This window comes from Abramis brama (assembly GCF_963993115.1).
Source record: "Abramis brama genome assembly, chromosome: 13".
NCBI lineage: Eukaryota > Metazoa > Chordata > Actinopteri > Cypriniformes > Leuciscidae > Abramis > Abramis brama.
The window spans coordinates 27,480,911-27,494,617 of NC_139975.1; the positions used below are offsets into that span (position 1 = coordinate 27,480,911).

At 34.2% G+C, this 13,707-nt stretch overlaps 1 long non-coding RNA gene across 1 annotated transcript in view; it reads right to left on the bottom strand.

The window, feature by feature from the left end:
- Positions 1-4,990: 4,990 nt before the first annotated feature.
- The window catches only part of LOC311095428, a 72,765-nt gene continuing 64,048 nt past the window's right edge, over positions 4,991-13,707 (bottom strand). Inside the window, exons 2-3 of the long non-coding RNA XR_014608834.1 lie at positions 5,831-5,883; positions 4,991-5,075 (exon numbers count right to left, since the gene is read on the bottom strand). This is a non-coding gene — a long non-coding RNA (uncharacterized lncRNA). The remainder of the gene's footprint in view (positions 5,076-5,830; positions 5,884-13,707) is intronic.

A 13,707-nucleotide genomic window follows, 5' to 3' on the forward strand; every position in this document is an offset into this window, starting at 1 on the left:
CCAGTGTTTGTAGTCTCTACACTTTTCAATGAAATGTGACTTCCTGCTTATTATGACGCAAAATGATGATTTTTACGTCATAATAAGCAGGAAGTAAAACACTTAAATCCTTATTTCTCCCATCTCAGGGAAAAATGAATGAAAAATCCACGTTTATTATAATATATGACTGGGTTTCTAACAATACAAAGCTTAATGCAAATGGGTGAAGTGTCCCTTTAAGAGTTCCTTTCACAGGAACACTTGGCACTTGGCACAATGCAGTCAGGCAAGTACCATTCTCCTGGCAATCACCAAACCCAGATTTGCCATTGGATTGCCAGACAGAGAAGCGTGATTCGTCTTTGTGATGTCTCCACTGCTCTAGAGTCCAGTGGAAGCGTGCTTTACATCACTGTATCCAACACTTTGGCATTGCACTTGGTGATGTACAGTAAGGCTTGGATGCAGTTGCTCGGCCACGGAAATCCATTCCATGAAGCTCTCTACGCACTGTTCTTGAGCTAATCTGAAGGCCACACAAAGTTTGGAGGTATGCGCTGACCCTGCTCTGTGATTTTACGTGGCCTACCACTTCGTGGCTGAGTTGCTGTTGTTCCCAAATGCTTCCACTTTGTTATATTACCACTAACAGTCTTTATCTCATCATGGACTGCATTTCCCATAACCCATTGCCCGGACTCATTATGCCTGATTACTTTCAGATGTTTCTCTTTACCCTTGTTAACTTTGCCTATTTAAGCCCTGTGTATTCACACATTCATTTCAAGTCTTGTAAGTGTCACACTGCATTTATGTGCGCACTCTCTGGTTTTAAGTGCATTGGTTCTGCTTTCTGCCTGGATTGCCCTGTTTGCCTGTGTTTTTCTGCCTTGTTGGATTATCTGCCCTGTGTTTTGACCTATTGCTTGTTTTATGGATTATGATTATCGGTTGCCCTAATAAAACTGCATTTGGATCCTCAACCTGTGTGTGTCAGAGTAGTTTCGTGACATTATGAACAATAAAGACATCTCAGAACATGAGACGAGTTGTTGTATATATTTAATGCAAATCAAACACTTTTCATATCACTATCTGATGCGGCACCCATGATCATTTGCAACTGTCATATCACGCCTGTAGTGTGACACAAATATTTAATATAATTGAATATGAGCCTTCAAACTCTTCTAGCAAAGATACTTTGTCAGCTACAGATGTCGGTTGTCATTCTCGAAAAAATGAATCATTTTGGCGAGTCATGTCAAGTATTATGTGCACGTCACGGTGATGTTTAGCAAAGAATCAATGATCAAACATTCAGTGAAACATGATAAGCCCAGGGGGATGACACTTGTTGTCTGGTAAAGTTTGTCTTTAGTCAGCTGTAAATCATGCTGACAATATAACATTTACTTTGAATATGGAGAATCAGAGTTGAAAAGACGAGATTCAAATATTGATGGAAAACAAAACCCTGGTTCACCTTGTAAAGAGCAAAGCATGTTGGCTGCAGTATAGCACGAAAAACATCATTCAAAATGCATTTCCACATCCAATATATGTGAGCAAACATGAATATATTACAGAACCAATAAGATTATATGAACCTACAGATCAAGGGTCAAAGTTCATTGATGGTACCTTGATATTTACCGTTTGCTGTGATTTTAACTCTGACCTTTTTGTTTTGGTCTGGTTTCAGTACCCAGTGTTGTTTTGCACTGTTTAATGATTTTTATATGTAATAAAATGATGTTGAAAAAATATCCATATATAATAAAATATTAAGAATTGAAACATTAGAAATGTTATGAGTGTTCATGTGAATATGTCATTAGTTTTTAATTCTCTACATACTTTTCTTATAAAAAAACATGGAAAAATAAGAGCATATATTGTTTGTGTGTATGTGTAGACTTTTTACATTCACTGTATATAATATATTAATATATAAACTATTATGCAGGTTAGGATGCTTACAGTGTGAGCTAAGTGTAGTTGCACTATAACAAATAACATTGTACTTCTTACTTGAAATAAAGAAAATCTAATTAGATAACATGAACGCTGTCAGTACCTCTATCTAATAATAAATGGTTATTTCATTAATCAATGCACTGTGTCTAGATACTCAATCAGTGTTAAGCAATGATACCTTTAATTTCTTAAGTGACTGTGATCAATTGTTTAATGTTGGCCTGTCTCTCTGAGTAGAGTCCAAGTCAACTGATGTCTTTTTTTCCCTTTTTTCCTTTCACTTTTCTAAGTGATATTTCTCACAGTCAGACTGCAAACAGTTACTTTTGAACTTTTTGCCAAACTTAACATTCCATTATCATATTAATAGAGACACTAAATTTAAACATAACACATTAGCCTGAGGCCGGGAGGAAGTCACAAAGCACATCCAGCATCTGTTGAGTAGAAACAACTTTGAACTAACTCAAATGCATAAATTTAGGTATTATTAGAGTCAGGGTTGAGCGAGCTGTCTAATATGTAGGAAAAAAAGAAAATAAAGTTTACGTAAACTGTTGTCGTGTGAATAAATTGCATAATTTCATAAAAAGGTTTTCTGTTTTCACTTGAAAATGGTGCTGTGTAAACGGCCACCAAAGCCCTTATGTTTCCTTGGTTCATGGTCTGGTCTTTCTATTGCAGTAATACTCTGCAAAATCTCTCTCTCTCTCTCTCTCTGCTAATACAAGATTATACCATTTAATTAATTATTAATTTATAATTACATTTTTGCAATGATGAAATTGCAATTTAGTACATTTTAAAATATGTCATTCATATTTGTTCTCTTATTATGAACACGCTGTTGTATCTTTGATAACTTTTTAAACTTATTTTGCTGCAGTATCTGCCGTTTGATAATTTAAAGTGCGTAAACACATCTTCTCATAGGATAAGGACACGCATTCTCATGAATAATTCAGAGAGGCGTCTTCTCATAGGATAAGGATACGCAGTCTCATGAATAATTATAAGACATAGATGAGTCATCGCCGTACATCGCAGTACGAGAAAACAAAGACAAATTTAAACCAGGATTTTGAAAATGGCTCAAAAAGTTTTAAAATTAACTAGTTTTCTCCTACAGTTAAAAACTAACGGATGGTTACATTGACTTCTATGATGTTCAATACACATAGCTCTGTTAAAATCTCAGACAATTTGGTTTACGGTTTCATGAGCCTTAAGATGTTTATTTTAAAGGGTTGAACATATTTAGCTCTCCCCTGATAGCACATGACATCATGGAGACATCTATTTGATGTGCTGGTTTACATCTGGAAGGCATTTTTTTTTTTTACAGTGTTTGCTTATCTGCAATACATCTATTGGATGTTTCCAGTCAGATGTCAAATAGACGTATAGAAAATGTCTTTAAGATGTTTATGATTTAGAATGTATGTAAAACTGACATCTTAAAGACGTCTATCAGATGTTTAACAGACATCTTGCAGATGTTTGTGTGCTTTCTATAATCACTTTAGCAACATTAAAGTTCACCCAAAAATGAAAATTACCCCATGATTTACTCACCCTCAAGTCATCATAGGTGTACATGACATTCTCCTTTCAGACAAATACAATTGGAATTATATTAAAAAAAAGAATAGCCATATTTATAACTTTATAATCTAAACTAATTTGCGACCGGAGTTATGTTTTGCTCTTTCCTCTGAGTTCTGCGTTCGTCATTGCGTTGCGCGTCGGGTCAGGGGTTCTTCCACCGTAAATCAATCCATACGGCCGTCTGTCGGAAGCTATGATTATAGTTTATTAAGTTTTAAATATGGGTATTTTCCTTGCGCAAACGCATGGCTTCACTTCAGAAAGACTTGTATTAACCCCTGGAGCCATATGGATATCATGGATGGATGCACTTTTTTGGGCTTCAAATTTTCTCCATTCACTCTCATCATAAAGCTTGGAGGAGACAGGACTTTTTTTATTTTTTTATATATATATAACTCTGATTGTATTCGTCTGAAAGAAGAATGTCATATACACCTAGGATGGTTTCAGGGTGAGTAAATCATGGGCTAATTTTCATTTTTGGGTGAACTATCCCTTTAAAATCATTTAATTGCACTATTTGTATATGCCAGCATTGCAACAAAATCAGCAAAAATGACTAAATATATTTAGTCAAATCTGTTGTTGAAAATGTTACTCTGCCTCTTTAATGACCCTTCAAAAGCCTTTGCACCATTGTTCTGTGCATATGGTGTTAAAGCCGTCACAGTATGGAGGATGGGGACAGATCTGTCACCTCTAGAAGAGTCAATGCAGCATTCCAAGCTTCTGGGTGGATCCCGTCAATCATCTACTTGAAGGCCACTGTGTGAAGCAGCCTGACGTAGATATGACCAGACTCTGTGATAATTCATCTGGCATTTGCTCACCTCGGGGCCTGGCTCTCTGGTTATACTTTGGAGGAAGTCAAGAAGGGGTATTCTTGTTTATAAGGTGACTTTGGATGACGCCTGGACAAGCTTGTGTAACAATTTCCAGCCTGCAAAACAATTCTGGCCAGGAATGAGCACTGACGCAGCTTGCCAAAATGAGTTTGCATGTCATTCCTCCACCATAACAAGCACCTACAGTGTTTCACCACATGGAAATAACCATGAGCTGACCTGCTGCAGCGTCTCCAATGAGTTCCTCTGAAATGTGCCAGACTGCCTCATCAGTCAGTGCGGCGGGCACTGAAGAATACCGCTGTCTGTGGCGCTATGTTGTCAGCGCCGCTGTGCCACTCTGCCAAGGGCGTGATCTCATCACAATTTATCAATCACATTGAGTCCACATTAGGTTGATTTGATGGGAAAGCAGCCAGACTCAACCATACATATTTGATCAGTGTTTGGGCCTCTACTCTCCTCTGCTTCTCTTTGCAAGAATATTGATACCAACCTCAGCCTCATCAGTCAAATGGACAGGACAAGACAGCCCCGAAAAATGGCGTCCATTTTGCGAGCCACGTGCAGATGCGAGTTGAGACTCTTTTTGGTTTGCGCTCTGTGCAGGGTTGTGAAAAATTCTGGATTGAAGAATTTGTTCCTTGTTACAGAGCCCTGCACAAAACAAAACAAAACAAATTTGTTACCTCGTTTTAGTTAAATCATGGCCACATCGTACCAAGTTGTTCCCAGCTAACAAATGTATGTTCTAAGAACATATTTTGCTAATGTCCCCATTTAAATTGGCATGCAACTGAAGTTTCGATAACCTTTTCTTTCTTATAGTGATGTATATCTGAGTGAAACGGCTTCTGGAACAAATGACAAATGTAGGGCAAAACTTGATTTTCTCCATGGGGAATTGATTGGATGGTTGTGGTTTGCTATTGGTGGATCTCTTGTGAGTGACATGATGTCCCTCGTGCCAGTAAACACGTCATCAGAGAAAAGAGGAGATGTCGCTGCATAATGGAGTTATTTTAATTAAATATTACAAGGGCACATTTCACAGTTGCATACAAATAATGACATGCACAGACAAATAAATTAGAATAAATACTGCAGTATTCAAAAAACAAACAAACAACAAAAAAAACCTAGATTTGTTCATTTTGATTTCATGGTGATCATATTTCTAAATGTTCTCAGGACATTCAAATATCTAGTTTTTTAAAAATGTTTTAATTTTATTTATTTATTTTTGTTATATGAACATTAGAAAACATACTATGCAAATGTTTGATTTTATTATTTTGCAAACATTATAGGAATGTTAGTTTAAATGTACTCTGATTCTGAACCTGTTATAATGGGTGGTTGCAGCAGAGTGCAGCAGTATTTATTAAACAAAAACAAACTCAAATCTTTACCAGATGGATTCACAGGAACAGGAACCGGAACCAACTGTATGCAACGTTTAGAACTGTCAAAAAACAAGACAGAACACAGGGTTTAAATAGACTGAAGAGCAAATTAACACGACACACCTGAACTGAACTAATAATCAATCAGAAACTTTAGAAACAAACAGGCAGGGGTGGAGGAAGACAGAACTGAATCAACTGACTGATTAACCAAACACAGAGAAGAACAGAAATCAAAACAAACTGACATTGTGACAGAACCAACTGAAACAATGAAGAAACATTAGGAAAATATTAGTTGGACGTCCAACTAAAATGTGTCAGAAAAACAGTCCATGAATGATGTATATAAATAACATTTTGTGCAAACGTTTTGAGAACATTATTAAAGATAGAATAACTTCAGACATTGTATTAATGTTTTTTGGAAGGACGTTTGTTCATAACTTTGAGATAACCTTGCCAGAATCTTTCTTGTTAGCTTGATTTAAATCATGGACATAATTTAACATAATTAAAATGAGCAAATTAATTAGTACAACATAGCCACAAAATAGAAAGGCGTGGAAAACAAAATATTTTGCATATGATGTGCAGTGTTCCGTATATTTTTGAATCATTAATGTGAGGTTTTAAATTGAATTAGCCACAACGCAGGAATAATGATGATTTTTTTTTTACAAATTTCAAAGTTAATTTATTAAAAATGAATATGTCCATTTGTCCATAAGGCCTATAAACCTTGAAACTAAATATTTGAATACTTAAAAAAGCTAATCTTCTCCCCCCCAAAAAAATTGTCAAGCCAACATTCAAAGTAGTTAAAAATAATAATTTTATTTAATTTTGATTCTAATTTTGATTTGATTCTCCTCACATTCAAATTTGAATTGCAATTTTGCATAATGTTTGCAACCTTGATTCAAATTTGGAACTGAATTGGAATTTAAAGGAATAGTTCACTTCAAAATTAAAATTCTGTCATCATTTACTAACCCTCATGTTGTTTCAAACCTGTATGATTTTCTTTCTTCTGCTGAACACAAAAGAAGATATTTTGAAGAATGTCCATACATTTTTGTTTTTCCTACTATGGAAGTCAATGGGGTCCATCAACTCTTTGGTTATAGACATTCTTTAAAATATCTTCTTTTGTGTTCAGCAGAAGAAAGAAATTCATACGGGTTTGAAACAACTTGAGGGTGAGTAAATGATGGCAGAATTTACATTTTGAAGTGAACTATTCCTTTAAAAGTCATTCTCAGTTTAGTTCTGAATGCAGCCCAACCCTTGTTTTGTGTGATGTGAGGAAAGTGTTTACCAGATTGTTTGACCTTTCTTCATTCCATGTTTTTCATATGATCATAGGTGTATGGTTTAGACTGTTATGTTACTGCAACATTTTAAAATGTGGCTTATTGGGTGCAAGATGTGGGTGTTGTGTTGTGTTGAAGTGGTTTAAGGTGGAGGTGACAGAATGGGGCCAGATTGCATTGCTTGATGGGAAAAGGTGTTTTGGATCAGATTGCTCACTAAACAGATCACACTGCCTCTACATTTGTAAGTGCAGAATCTTTACCTGCTAAGCTGTTCTTAAATGTTTAGAAACCATTTGAAAACATATTTGTTTTTTAATGTATCTCTAGGCGCAAATGCAGACATAAAAGTGACTTAATACTGTTAAAGACAAAGTTTGAGGTGATTTGATGCTATATGAGTTCCTCTTAGAAGTTTGAATTGGCGTCTTAGGGGGGAAATCAACTGATCAAGTATTATATTTTGTAAGAGTTAATGGAATATCACAGTGTGAAACCATTTCAAAGCAGCTATTTCCCAATCATGCATTGGTTAGCTTGGAGTTTTGGAATTTTAAAACATTTGAAAAATTTCAAGAAGACATGTATTTGCATGTGCAAAGCAGGCTCCGTTTTAGCATGAGGCAATTCTGTTGAAATGTCAGAGGGATACCCACTTTGGAAGCTCATTCATTGGAGTCTTTATGCTGAATTTCTCTGCTGGAGAACTATGACAATAAAATATTGAGCAGAAAACTGCAGCACACTCTGGAAATCACTTTATGTTACTCTTGCATGCTGTCATTTTAATGGTCTTGAGAGTTTAGCAATAGATATTTCTGCAGAGCTCAGGTATATGAGGCTTCAACTGTGATGTACAATTAGACAAAGCACAATACGAATTCGAAGCATGGATTTGCTAGGCCTAGACTATTGTATGGGCCATTCATAGTTCTATCCATGGAATTCTCATTTTTCTGAAACACACAATAGGTTATTATGTTATCACAATTCTGGCTGCTCAGGACCGCATAATTGGTTGTCAATGTCGCCTGGGGTCGGTGTCACAGTTTTTCAACTACACAAGTGGATTTCTCAGTTGCGGCTTATTTGCCTACAATGATCTTAAATTAGTTCAAGCCTGTCATTATTTACTCCAGCTATTTGTTCCCAATCAGAATGACTCTTTTCTTCTGTGAAACACAAAAGACGGCTGTTTGAAGAATACCTGCCACATTTAAAATAAAATTAGGATCGGGTCTGCCATGCAACAAAATGAAAGAAACAACAACAACAACAACAACAAAACTCCATATTTCAAGTAATTTATGTGAACAATAGACTGAAATTTAAGTCATTGTTCACTGGAAATCTTGACATCAGCTCTTGTTCTCCTTTAAGCACAGTCATGAAAAGTCGATAAAAAAATAAAATAAAATATAAATATCCAAGGCACAAAATCAGTCTAAATGATTAATTCACAAATCTGGGGCCTCATTTATAAAATGTTGTGCAGAAAACATCCTACATTTAATCTTACGATCATTTCTCCAATGTGTGTACATGTGATTCAGAGAATCAAACAGAATGCGAGTACGCCTCTCTTCCAGATATAAAATTTAGGTAACACTTTAGTTTATGGTCCAACTGTCACTATTAACTAGTTGCTTATTAGCATGCATATTACTAAGATATTGGCTGTATATTAGTATTTATAAAGCACATATTAACCCTTGTGTGGTGTTCACAACCCAATTTCCCCCGTGGTATTCCCGGTCAAAAATGACCGGACTATAAAAAATTGCTTATAAATCTCTCATTATACTATATTTTCACCCAATATTGGATTCAATCTTTTTGTCAACTTGTTCTCTTTCAGTTAGGACTGGTTTTATATTTCTGTTTGCATCTGATTAATCGTAGGCCTCATTTATTTGATAGTAGGCATCTAATTTTTTGAGTAAAAAAAACATTATTTTTGAATAATTTTGGGAATATTAAATAAAATCTGAAGAAAATTGGCACTGTTGATCACACTGGTCTACTTTAATTTTTCACCAGGAATTTTGTTTTGAAAAACTTTTATTTTGTACAATATGGAACATTGTCACTCTCGTGGTGTTCCCGGTCAAAAATGACCAGACTACAAAAAATAGCTTATAAATCACTCGTTATGCAATATTATCACCCGATATTGGATTCCATCTTTTTGTCAACTTGTTCTCTTTCAGTTAGGACTGGTTTTATATTTCTATTTGCATCTGATTAATCGTAGGCCTCATTTATTTGATAGTAGGCATCTCATTTTTTGAGTAAAAAAAAACATTATTTTTGAATAATTTTGGAAATATTAAATAAAATCTGAAGAAAATTGGCACTGTTGATCACACTAGTCTACTTTAATTTTTCACCAGGAATTTTGTTTTGAAAAACTTTTATTTTGTACAATATGGCACATTGTCACTCTCGTGGTGTTCCCGGTCAAAAATGACCGGACTACAAAAAATAGCTTATAAATCACTCGTTATGCAATATTATCACCCAATATTGGATTCAATCTTTTTGTCAACTTGTTCTCTTTCAGTTAGGACTGGTTTTATATTTATATTTGCATCTGATTAATCGTAGGCCTCATTTATTTGAGAGTAGGCATCTCATTTTTTGAGTAAAAAAACATTATTTTTGAATAATTTTGGAAATATTAAATCAAATCTGAAGAAAATTGGCACTGTTGATCACACTAGTTTACTTTAATTTTTCAGTAGGAATTTTGTCAATTAAGAAAATTGTCACAAAACATTTCAGAAGTATTTATACCATTTGTGAAACAAGTCACTAAGTTTCAGTCCAAAGCGATAACATTAACTAGTATTTTCGGGAAAAAGAAAATCTTCTCCGGGTCAAAATGACCCGAACACCACATGAGGGTTAAACACATTCATGACCATATTACATCCCTACACAATACCTAATCTTAACAACTACCTTAATAACTATTAATAAGCAGTAATTATGAGTTTATTGATGCAAATGTTGTAGTTAATAGGAAGTTAATAGTGAGAGTTGGACCCTAATCTATAGCGTGACCAACATTGAACGGCAATAATTACTCTGACTCTCTACCACAAGGAAATGTGGGTACACTTACTAAAAAGAAGTATACTTCAAGTTAATTTTATGAAGTATACTTAACTAATGTTCAAGCATATTTTTTAAGTATATACTTTATGTATATAAATGTACTAGTAGTAAACTTTTAAGTGTACTATTTCAGTACTGTATGGGACAAAATTGGGCCACTTTTTAGTATATAAAAGTATACTTTTAAGTGTACTATAAAGTTTAACAGTAGTAAACATTCAGTGCACAACTAGTTTACAACTATGTTTCTCATTTGTACTGCATCTGTACTACAAGTGAACTTATAAGTTTACTACTAGTTTAATATTTTAATACTTATGGTACTTTTTTTTTGTTTGTTTATGAAAGTATACTTTGAAGTATATTTCAAATTTCAAAATTAAATTTTGTGTTTTTTGATGTATATGCTGTTTAATGTTTGATGTTTGATGATTGCGTTGTAAGCAATCTTCTACACTTGTTTCTGCTTCTTCCTCACATGTGTTTTGATCCTGAGTTTATGTACTCTGTATTTCAGAAGATGTGTAATAGTCAGTGAGATGAAAGTAGATTTAAAGTAAATCCCTATGTACAGTGCCAGTGGACTAGCCTACACACACACACACAAAAAACATCAGATACTCAGAATAAGGACCGAATATGTTTTCTTTATAAATCAATGTTTTCAAACAATATATGTTTAAGACAGTAATTAAAACTATGTGAAAAGGTATTTAATAGGCTACTCAATCAAAAGAGTAAACACAACTTCAAACCAAGTATCGTTGAATTTAATATATATATATATATATATATATATATATTTTTTTTTTTTTTTTTTTTTTTTTTTATTTATTTTTTTTTTTATGGTGGTGGTTGCACACAATTGATTTTAGCTACATTTAAACAAATGCATTAAGTTGAACTAAAATTGATCAAGTTCAACTTAATGCATTTGTTTAAATGTAGCTAAAATCAATTGTGTGCAACCACTTACCATACAAATTTGTATTAAATTCAACGAATATTTTTTTTTCAGATAGGGCCTAAATCTCGATCAAAAGGTTGAGTACATGTATAGTCCAAATGTACTTAGACCTTTCTGTCAGTGGTTCTCAAAATCAGCTAACAGACCAAAAAGATCCATGGTGGTTAACAGCTCACTGGAGGAGAACATGGTCCATAGGTAATGACTTACATTTCATGACTTAATAATGATTTTAATAAAATAAAAAAACAAAAAAAAAAACATCCCTTTAAGCAGGCAGGTCCTACCCTAAAGTCCATCTAATATTTCAAGCGTGCTGTTAGTGCAGCCGTTGACGACCATTGGGATTCAATAAAATGGACTCTCGTACTCCCTCTCTTCATTTCCTGCAAATAGTCTTCTTTAGAAGGAGTGAAAACACATTTACCAATAATTACACGAATCATCATTATGGTAGCCAATCGTTTGACCACTATAGAGCCCAACCTTTCCTGCAGACCATCGTGTTACCGCAATTACCTCTTTGTCATAATGCTGTTAGACAGTGGATCTATGGCGTCTCAACAGGTTAGAGTTAATCTTTCACTTTATTTCACCACCGTCACCCCTCTGTGATCTTCAACCTTCCCCTGTATATTCAATCCTCCCTCCCCAGCATCATTCTCCTTTATCAAGGTCTCTTATCAGTTTCTCGCTGGAGAGTCTTTGAAATATAAATCAGGTCTCATTATCTCCCCCCATTACAGTCCCCATGGTGATAAGCGCTGTATCGAGGACATCCTTGAGAGGTAATATCATCTAATATGCTTGGAGAAGACTGGGGAGGGGAGGGGAGGGGGGAATGCAGATGCATTGGGTGGCAGACACCCGCACTGTGGGAGAGCTGCCTGTCTTCCAAAAAGTGACATGCATGAAGAAATATGTAGCGGATATGAATGTTTCATTTCATAGGGAGGGCTCAGAAAGAAAAGAAAGATCTCTATGCTCTGTTGAGCAATTGAAATAGGCTGAAAGACTGCTGAATCACTGGGTACAAGTTTTTTTTTTTTTGTGAACGCAGTTGTCACTATATATAAAATAACCTCCGTTTGCATAATGGAGTGAAATGAATTTGTTTTGCCGTGTTCTAAAATATATTTGCTTCTGATTAAGGCTGTTGTAAAGGGTAAAACTCAATTCTGAGAAAAAGTTAATAATGCACATGTATTATTTCCATGAGGGAGTAGCAGGAGGGATTGTGGGTTGCTTTTATGACAGAAGCACTCCAGCTGACATGAACAAAACCTGAGGATCTCAGTGTAGTTGAACCAAAGAACATCTTGTATTTCAAAGGAAGAAAGTCTGAACTTGTTTTACAATGCTGATTTCATTAGTGACTTAGAAATAATGCAAGATATGAATTATTCTTATTCATTAAATTTAGTCTTATTATTTTGAAAATCATAAAACTATTGATGCTGAAAGTAAATATGTATTTTTTTTAAACTGCAACTTAATTTCTTGTGATTGTGTCTTCATACATCACAATTGTGACCTCATTGTGATCTTATATGTGGCTTTGTTTTGTTTGTCTCACTTTATCTTACTTTTTCTTACAATTAGCTGCTTTTTTTTTTTTTTAAGTGGTTCCATTTTAATCTTTATTCGTCCATGAATAAATTACCTTAATAATAATAATAATTCCATATTTAATATGATCTCAAACTTTTGGACCGGCTGCTTTGTTATATTTAATTTCATTCAGCTTGAATATTTTTGTTTCATTTAATTGTTTGTTAATTTTAATTAATTTAGTTATTTCATAATAGTTCATAACAATTAATTTAATATTTAATATTTAATGTTCAGTAATGAATACTGCATTTTTACAACAAAAATGAGCCGTCACTGAACTTACTTAAGGTGGACGATGACGCTATTTTCATCTAGAAACAAACTTTGTTGCATTATTTTCCTGTTATCTCTGTAAAGCTGCTTTGAAACAATCTGTATTGTAAAAAGTGCTGTATAAATAAATGGCGACTTGACTTGACTTAATGTTCAACCTTTATAGCTAAGCATATTTATTAGATATCTGGGTGTAAAAAAAAAAAAAAAAAAAATGGTAACACTTTATTTTGATGGTCCCTTTTGAACATTCTCTTGACTATAAGTAACTTTGCAACTACATGTCATCTAACTCTCATTAGAGTATTAGTAGACTGTCTGCTTAATATCTGATAACTCTTTATTGTGATTGTCCTCCAACAGACTTTCTACTGACTATAAGTAACTTTGCAACTACATGTCAACTAACTCTCATTAGAGTATTAGTAGACTGTCTGCTTAATATCTGATAACTCTTTATTGTGATTGTCCTCCAACTGACTTTCTACTGACATGTAGGTGCAATGTTACTTCTAGACAACAGAATGTGTTAAAGGGACCATCAAAATAAAGTGAAACCAAAAAAAAAAAAAAAAAAAAAAAAAACTTAACTA